The following is a 9,955-nucleotide window of genomic DNA, read 5'->3' as shown; positions in this document are numbered from 1 at the left end:
GCCTGAGCCCAGCATCACATACCCTTGGGTTTTCCTGTACTAAGGATACTTGTTAGCACAGTCCCAATTTCCTTGTCTTCATTTCTTCCTCTCACATAGCCTGCCAGCTCTAGGTAGAGCACTGCAGATGCAAAATCTGGTACCCACAGAGTTTCTGCCGGCCTCTCATACTTACCAGGCCAGATGACTGTAAGTAACTTTGTTGCCAACTGTGACTCATTTGCTTAACCCCTGCTCTGCCATACTCTAACTGCTCTCAAATCCTTCTAGTCATTTCTGTAGGCAGTGTAAGCACCGAGGATGTGAAGAGGGCCCCCCCTCTTCCCCCCAGATAACAGGATGTCCCTTCAGCATGAGATCCGAAAGGAAAAAAAATCTCTATCCGTTTGTGCTTTGACCCTAAAAGGAGATTTAAAACAAAAAACAAACTCATTCATATGATTGGGCCTCTTTTCTCAATCTAGCAGCCTAACGGCTCAAGGTTGTTTTTTTTTCTTTCTCCTTCTTAAAGAACTTCCAAGGAGAGTGGCTTTATTCTAGTAGTATCCCAGTAGGTGGGACTCAAAAGGAGTTGTGCAGACAGACACACAGACTGAGGACTGATGGATGTGAATGTCAGCAGTATTGAAATTTAGAAGGTAAACTGGGGATTTACACGAGTGTTTCTGATTCTTCTGTGGCTGCACTCAAAAGACTCTCCCAGGGATACCCAGGTTGGATTGATGGGAAAGTGCTAGATCATCAGATTTCTTCTGGGACTAGAGGTAGATAAGATGGATGCTTCTCAACACATCAGGATCAAGAATTGTAAAAGGGTTGATCCTGAAAACAAAACGAAGGGTAATATTTTACTCTGCATCCTGAGTATATGTGTACTGTGAGCAGCCACCTGCCCTGCCCTGCCCTGCCCCGCCCCACCCCGCCCTGCCCCACACCCCTCTTTCCTGCTCCCATGACACACTGTATCTCCCTCCTCTTGGAAGTGTGTTTTATCACAGCAATGACAAGATCACTAACGTGGTAGGATTCAAGGGAAATAGCCCTAAGATTCTTACCAGCATTAAGGAGCAATGCCACGGGGGGGGGGGGGGGGAAGAGGAGGAGTAGAGGAGTAGAACCCAGCTTGTGGGGTACGCAAGGAGTGGAGACTTCTATCAGTCATTCACCCCCATGCCTGCAGCATTTTTTAAGAGAAGTACCTAGACCCCTGGGAACAAATAAAGACCACACACATTTTTCAACCATGGACTATCAACGATGTGTGGAGAAGCTAGGAAGGGTCTTTGAGGATCCATTCCAAGTCTCCCAGACATTAACTTCAGCTTGTGAGCTTATATGAGAAAACTTACAAGGACAGCTGTTCAGATAACAACTGGGCTTAATTAAAAAGAAGTTCCACTCCAGCATTACAGACACCGAATGGACCATGCCTAACCCTGTCTACTTGGTTTTCTCTTGCCTCATGGAGACTTCCAAAACACCAAATTCTCTGCTCCCATGATCCTACTGGCTCTTGCCTTCCTGCTATCCTCCCAAATAGGTAGAAGTTTTTCCTCATTTGAAGACAACTGCTCATTTTCTTTTTACTGTCCAAAACTATTCCTAAGATTCACTAGTCAAAATAACCGTGTTAGCACCAAGCACTATAATAACATAGGAAGTACCTGCTCCACAGACTCGGCTGTCGATGCTGCTTCTGGGTGTTCAGTCTAGATCTGAAAGAAGGGACCCTTGCCCAAGATGACCTGCTTCCAGGACAGAACGCAAAGGGTAGCCTTTCAGGGCCCCAAGAGTTAATTCATTCCTCCAAAGATGGAGATTCAATGTTTAACTTGACATAACTGTGTCAAGTATTCATGCTTCCATGTAGTTGTTTGTATGCCTTTCTGCACTAAGACACCATGGGGAAGCTCAGTCAGCTACAGAATTCCCTACAACTGATGAGCAAAACTTGTGGCCACATCATTCTTTTTGATTCATTTTTACTGTACACTGAAATTTTATGTTTACTCATATGCCTACATAAAATGTGTGTGTGTATGCTGGGAAGTAATAGCACACACTTTAATCCCAGCACTAGGGAAGTAGAGACCTGCAGATCGTAACTCAAGTGGTCTTGTCTTGTCTTTCTCCTTTCCTTTCCTTTCCTTTCCTTTTTTCTTCTTTTTTTTTCTTTTAAAGACAGGTTCTCTCCTGGCTGCTCTGGAACTCTCTATGTAGACCAGGCTGGCCTCACAAAGAGTTCCTCCTGTCTGTGCTTCCCAAGTGCTGGGATGAAAAGTGTGTGCCACCACTCCCAGTATGTAATTTTTTTTTGGGGGGGGGGGGTTCGAGTCAGGGTTTCTCTGTGTAGCCCTGGCTGTCCTGGAACTCACTCTGTAGACCAGGCTGGCCTCGAACTCAGAAATCCGCCTGCCTCTGCCTCCCAAGTGCTGGGATTAAAGGTGTGCACCACCACTGCCCGGCTGCATTTTTAATTTCTTAAGTCACATTAAAATGCTATATTTAGTCTATTAAATGTTTTATAAAACCTTAAAATGTTACTTGTTTATGATTATATATTATATATATGATTACTTGTATATACTTATGATTAATCAGAATCATAGAACTATGAAATTAACATTGGATATATAGATTTTTGATAACAATTCCTTTTAGATATAGTTCTAAAAGTAAAGTCTTGTTCAATTTTATAATAGTCATAAACAACAGAATAATAATAGATTAAAAATGCTTTGTGTTAGTTTAAATATGACTAATGTATATTAAAATCCTTTCATTAGATGAACTGCTAAGGAATATTCTTTTTTCTTTTCGAAGACAGAGTTTCTTCATCTAGCCCTGGCTGTCCTGGAACTAATTTGTAGACCAGGTTAGCCTCAGCTTCCTGTAGATCCACCTGCCTCTACCTTCAAAATGCTGGGATTAAAGGTATGTATTACGACCACCTGCCCAGGAATATTTTTAGTAACATGTTAAATACAAGGTTTTATTAAGTCTGTGATACAAGTAGAATGACGGATCTGGAAATCTCTCAAGGATCTTTGTTAAATTGCCTTTTCACAATGAAAACTGCAGGGTGATACAACCCGATAAATTTTAACTTACAGATGTACCATTAAGATATAGAAACTATTGCCTAACCATTCTACCCAAGTTCTCCTCCTTCAAAAGGCAGGTTTCACAGGGTTCTTATCTTGTCCAATTTAGACTTAAAAACAAATGACTTATGAAGCAAGATGTTGGTGCACGTCCAGCCCGCATAAAGCCTTATCAATAATCATGTCAGGCTCTGGACCCTCCAAGCTGAGAGGGTCTTCTACTTCATTCACAGTAAGCGTCATGGCTTTGAAAGGACAGATGTTGGGACAGATGTTGGGATTGTTGAGTCTGATGGAAGAAATGACCTGATCAACACAGTATCTAAAAACTGACAAAGGTTATCAAACATCTTCGGTAATTAAAAATAATTGATCCTCATACACTCTGCAAATGTATGATGACAGTGGGTTTATGTTTTCACAGTGCTACACAGTATCAAAGTGACTTCTAAGTCATTTAAGCTATCACTGCTATGTTAGTCCAAAGTCCTTAAGGTCATAGTGTGAATATTTGGACACCAGCAGCTGCCTGTACTTTTAAAGGCTTTCTTTGAAGTAATGAATGTTTCCCTACAACGGTCAGACTCAATTCAACTCAAAGAAAAGAGCCAGGAAATGAAGACAGAGAAGCAAGAACAATGTCCTGCTTGGATGCCATGTGAGTCCAAATAAGAAGTCAATTCAAATAAAAAGCAGATGCTTTTTTTTTCTTTTTTTTTTTGGCTTGGTTTTTCGAGACAAGGTTTCTCTGTGTAGCCCTGGCTGTCCTGGAACTCACTCTGTAGACCAGGCTAGCCTCGAACTCTCGAACTCAGAAACCCACCTGCCTCTGCCTTCCAAGTGCTGGGATTAAAGGCATGCGCCACCACCGCCCGACTAAAAAGCAGATGCTAAATACTTGACAAAACACCTAAATCTTTACATTTTTAATATCTATTTTAAAGTGTGTTGATCAGAAAAATACTGTCTTTCGAACTGTTAACATGTTTGGCTGACGTTTAAGATAGGGTTTCTTATGTTATCATTCAAGTACTGTTTATTCCGAATAAAATGTTTTATTTTACCAATCAAAAGGAACCATCAACAAGCAAAGGAGTTTCAAAAACTTGTATGTAAAAATGTATTTCTGATAAAAACCATTAGAGAAAAAATATTTTAGATGAAAGAGGGTTTTGTATGGAGATGTTGTGCTAAAGCCTGACACAAAGTGAAAAATAGATGAAGACAAACCCAAAAAGTTAATGTCACAAAAAGGTCTATAAAAGCTGAAACGTAATAGTATAGATTTATGAGAACTTTCTAAAAGTATAACAATTTGTATGTTTTATAGAGATATTACTTCTAGGACCAGGAGAGATGGCTCAGTGGTTAAGAACACTTGCTTCTTTCCCAAAGGACCCGAGTTCAGTTCCCAGGGGCTGTGCTGGGCAGCTCACACTGTCTATAACTCCAGCTTGAGGGCATCAGACATCATCTTCTGTCCTCCTCATACACACACACACACACACACATACACACACACACACACATACACACACACACACACTCACACACACACACACACACACACACACTCACACACACACACACACACAGAGCGATGCACACATATACACAGAAATAAAAATCAAAATATTAAGAAAAGATGCGAAAAGCTGCTTTATGAATTCTACTGAGTTTCTAGCTGGGAAACTGAATCTTAACAGAGTAGAGATTTATTTTAAAAGTCAGTCTCTGCCAAGCATTGAGTGTTACACAACAGCTGAATTTTAAACCACAATTTTTACTTCAGTACTGCTGCAACTGTCCTTCTGGGTGTTTAATGATCATTCTTGGCTCCTTAAGACAATAAGAATATAAGAAGAACTGACAAGACAGCCAGCATGTGGCTTTGTTCCAGTAAGGAGACTCTACTGTCTTCAACTATAGAGAAGAAATGGTTGATTTTGGCCACCTATGTGTTCTTAAACACCCAGAAGGAAAGTGCAGCCAACGAATAGAATGATTGGTAATAACAGAACAAGCAGATGGTCTCAGACAAGACTTTACAAAGGGCTATGTGGGTGGAGAGACGGCTCAGCAGTTAGGAGCATTCATTGGCTGCTCTTCTAAGAGGACTAGGATTCGATTCCCAGCATCAACACGGTGGCAGCTCATAAGCATCCGTTAGCTCCAGTTCCAGAGGTTCCAGTGTCCTCTTCAGACTTTGTCTGGCACTACACAGGTACACATGCATGCAGGCCAAACACTCACACATATGCAATACATACAGATAAAATTTTAAATTCTTATTAAAAAATTAAAAACAAAGCTAAAGAGATGATGACTCGGCCTGACAGGCCACCCCACTCACCCCAAGTATGGACTACAGACAGGCCAGTAGGATAATCACAGCCAGGAGCTACAACACAAAGTTATCTCTGCACATCTGCCGGTGGTTACAGCCGTACTTGATCTTGTAGTCCCAGTGGCTACAACCGCAGACTATCTTCCTCTCAATCTTTTCAGTACTGGATTCCTTTTAAAAACTGCCCTTCTGTGTTTTACTACATTTTCAACGTACAGCTGTCAGTTGCTTTGACTGTTTGTCTTAAACAGTCCAAGAGATCATAGTCCTAAAAGCAAGTTATACACGTATAACTCCCCGGAACAAGCATGGTGGTGGCCTTCCTGGATCTTGCTCTTTGAGGGGCCATTAGTTATTAACTATTGCGTCGATGTTTTATTTAAAAGAATATACTTTTAAGATTTATTTATTTTATTATTATTATTTATTATTATTATTATTATTATTATTATTATTATTATTATTGCTGGGGAGGGATGTGTGTGCCATGGTATGCAAGTGGGGGGGGTCAGAAGACAATTTATAGGAGTGAGTTTTCTCCTTCCATTGTGTGGGTCCTCGGAACTGAATTTATCGGTTTTGTATTTTTTGTGTCTTCTAGGATAAGAGTTGATTTCAACTTATGATTCAGGGACTCTAGTCACCTGTTACAGGCGACTATGATTCATAGCCCTTATTCAGGGACTTATTTCAAACTTATGATTCAGGGACTCTAGTCACCTGTTACAGGAGACGAAAAGCTTCTTCAACCAACAGAGTAGGGAGAGAGTTTTGTGATCCCTCACTGGCAAGGACCATGGTCACTCATTGGCATGGGAGAAGTCATATAACCCTCATTGACCCTTCTGCTTCCCTCGAAGAGTCTTAGGACCACAACTGTCAGGGTAGAATTGTGGCAGGAAGGTGAGTAGAGACCGGGCAGGGATGGCCGTCAAGATTAATAAGTGAAAGCAGCCAACAGCCAACTGGCAGAAAAAGACAGGAAACCCTTCCCTGTCTGCACTACATACAACCAACAGCCAGCGATATACAATGTGGGAGGGAGAGTTCTGTGTAAATGACCTATGAAGGGTCCCGGGACTCACGGTCCAGTGCTTCTGAATATATGCCTTACTATCCACTAGTAAGTCCTATCCCCACACGAGCCCAGTCCTATCCCCAGCCTTTCGGTTGATTAAAAATCAATCTTTACTACTGTTACTCACCACATGTACATGGGGCAAGTGCCTTTCTAGGACACAGGGAGCTGGAATCTTGGCAGATGCCCATTGGTCTCCAATAAACATTTCCTATCTATCTTTCTCAGTCCACTAGCAGACATTTGGAGGTCTCTTTCAACCTTTGTTACTAAGGTGCCTCCACTCCAGTTCCTATTCACGGGACCCTGACCAGTTCATTGTTCCGGAACACGAGAATGGGAAGACCTTCTGAGTGCCTCCCATCTCTGATCTGCACCTACACCATTTTGTTATTATTTGTTCAAGGCCTTTAATTTGTTCAACAAATGGAGTGTAAAGCCACAAGCTGTTACTATAGTACTCAAACAAAACTCTCATGGGTGCAAGAGATGTCAGGCTCTCCATACACCTTACTCTGTGAGGCACTAGGCTTGTTATTCTGAGAGTTTTTACCTTCTCCTGTCAACAATGTATAAAGTCTTAACCCTGATCACAGGGAAAAAGCCCACTAGGTAAAAGATCATGCCAGGGTGCCACCAAAGACCAACTGGCCTCTGAATCTTACAGGGGAAAATCCCCTCAATCCTTGACAAAGACACAACCATCCTCATGACCAAGGGAAATGGCCAGAGGCAGACCTCTCCAGCTTCCTGAAAGGGGCCCTTTCTCTGCTAAACTGTCCCTTTATCTCCTGCAGTGGGTGCAGCCTTTTCTTAGGCTCCTTTTCTTTCCAATTAAGTAATTAATTAACTAATTAATTCATTATTCTTCTCTTTTCCTTCCAACCTAAACAACATCTGTTAGCAAGCATGAACTACATCTCCAAGTATTTATTTCCACAGCCACGGAGAAGAATTGCTTCACATCCGCTATCAGCATTAACAGTAATTTCAATGTGTACAATTAAAATTAATTCCCAGAATTTCATCCCAATAAAGTCATATGAGAAACACCTGGCTTTGAGTTGAATACACATTAAAGAGTCCTCATACTTAAAGCCACCAGGTAGTTAATTTAAGTACAAAAACAGTAATTTAGTTCTCAAAACGGGCGAGCAACACACACGCACTCTGGATAAAAGCCATTACCTTTTCTGCCTTCATTACGTACGTAGCCCGAAACCACATTCTCTCTCGGCCCAGGCTCTGAACCAGCATTCCATCTGTTCAACCCTTGTCATCAGGATGACAGCAGCGCGTGGCAGAGGCATGAGAGGAATGTGGGCTGCAGTGTCACCAGTCACCAGTGAGACTACAGAGTGGGGCTAAATCTCCAAGCGGAACAACAGGACTGGAGCTCACTGAGGCAGTGGAGACTATTGGATCCAATCGGGTACTATAGGCTTTGAATGCCCAGAAAATGTGCTCAGCAGAAGGCCAAAGACTCCAGCTGCCAAGACCAGAGCTGCAATCTGCTCCTGCAGTAGAGTAACCATGCCCGGAAAGATAAAGAGGACAGCCGGACTCAAAATGGAAGCCACAGCATGTGTGACACAGAGCTAAGCACAAGATCTCCTGGACATGTCTGCCTACACTTAATGGCTCTGGAGTTTAACGGGTTCTGTCTTAGGCATTTGCTTTCTGTCAGGATGGGCAAGTGTGCTTTTCAGATGATTTGAATGTTTTAGCATGGGCAGGCATTTTGATATAGCTTATCAGGGAGAAGTAGTTACCATCAAGACTGACAACCTGAATTCCACCCGGAGAACCCAGTGGTAGAAGAGAACAGACCTTGCAAGATGTCCTCTGATGTCCACACACATGCACCATGGTACACATGCCCCAACACATGCACGTGCACACACACACAGACTCACACACACTCACTCACTCACACACACTCTCATACACACACACACACATTCACTCACACACTCTTACAACACACATACATACACATACACTCACATGCTCACACACTCTCACACACACTCACACACTCTTACAACACACATACACTCACGTATTCACTCTCACACACACATATACACATTCACACACACTCACATACACACACACTCACATACAGGGTCCCTATTTATCTCTTTTCTCTCTCTCACACACACTCATGTTTAAATGAAATGTTTTAAGATGTAAATGCTCAAAAACTAAATGCACTTTAAATGTCTGGAGGAAATTTGGGACTGGGAAGACGACTAAGCAGTTGAGAGTATTTGTTACTCTTGCAGAAGATTCAGCTTCAATTCTCAGCACCTTCATGGTGGCTCACAACCATCCGTTTAACTCCAATTCCAGGGGATTCAATGCCCTCTTCTGGCTTCCTTGAACACAAGGCATGTATATGGTACACATACATATACATGCAAGCAAAACACCCATATATATATAAAAATAATCCAAAATTCTACCATTTTTTTAATGCTTAAAGAAAACCCAATGATTAAAAATGAATCAATAATCACATTTTATGTAAAAATAATTTGGTTCATTAGCTTGATAAATTAAAAAGAAATATGAGCCAAGTACCACTTTTTATTTTATTTTATTTTTTATTTTTTTATGGTGGAAAAAAAGTGTCTATTTAGAATGAGTCATCTGGACTCAGTTTAGATGATCCCCATCTTGTTGGCAGCATCCAGAGCATCATAATCAGGAGCCAAGCGGACATATGCCTTCTTCTCTCCATCAGGTCTTATCAAGGTATTGACTTTGGCCACATCAATGTCATAGAGTTTCTTCACGGCCTGTTTGATCTGGTGCTTGTTGGCCTTGACATCCACAATGAACACAAGTGTGTTGTTGTCCTCTATTTTCTTCATGGCTGACTCAGTGGTCAGTGGGAATTTGATGATAGCATAGTGGTCAAGCTTGTTTCTCCTTGGTGCACTTTTCTGAGGATATTTTGGCTGCCTCCGGAGCCGCAGTGTCTTGGGCCGCCGGAGGGTGGGTGACGTTCGGATCTTCTTCTTTTTGTGGCTGTGGACGCCTTTCAGCACTGCCTTCTTAGCTTTCAAGGCCTTCGCTTTGGCTTCGGCTTTGGGAGGGGCAGGAGCTTCCTTCTTCACTTTCGGCGCCATCTTGGTGAAAAGGGTTGCCCAGCCCAATTCCCCAAGTACCACTTTTAAGCACTAAAAATGATACTAGTCCTTTGGCGGGACAGCAGCCCCTGACGGTTATTGCCATTCATCTGCTGGCCAGCCTCTCTTGCAGCTAAATACTGTTAGAGTAAAAACTCTCAATTGAGAGAATGAAAATGTCAGGCCTGGGTGGAGACCTAACATCCTAGTTGGGCTGGTTCAGTGACTTTGGCTAAGTGACCAACCCTAGGAAGGATTAAACTATAATAAAGAATAGGCAGAATAATTT

General features: G+C 42.1%; 1 pseudogene; it reads right to left on the bottom strand.

The window, feature by feature from the left end:
• Window positions 1-9,195: 9,195 nt before the first annotated feature.
• On the bottom strand, window positions 9,196-9,692 carry LOC114628713 (annotated as a pseudogene).
• Window positions 9,693-9,955: the final 263 nt, after the last annotated feature.

This window comes from Grammomys surdaster, unplaced genomic scaffold (assembly GCF_004785775.1).
Source record: "Grammomys surdaster isolate TR1022 unplaced genomic scaffold, NIH_TR_1.0 271, whole genome shotgun sequence".
In the NCBI taxonomy this organism is placed as follows: Eukaryota; Metazoa; Chordata; class Mammalia; order Rodentia; family Muridae; genus Grammomys; species Grammomys surdaster.
The sequence above is the reverse complement of the archived record's forward strand: the minus strand, read 5'-3'. Positions and strand labels throughout refer to the sequence as shown.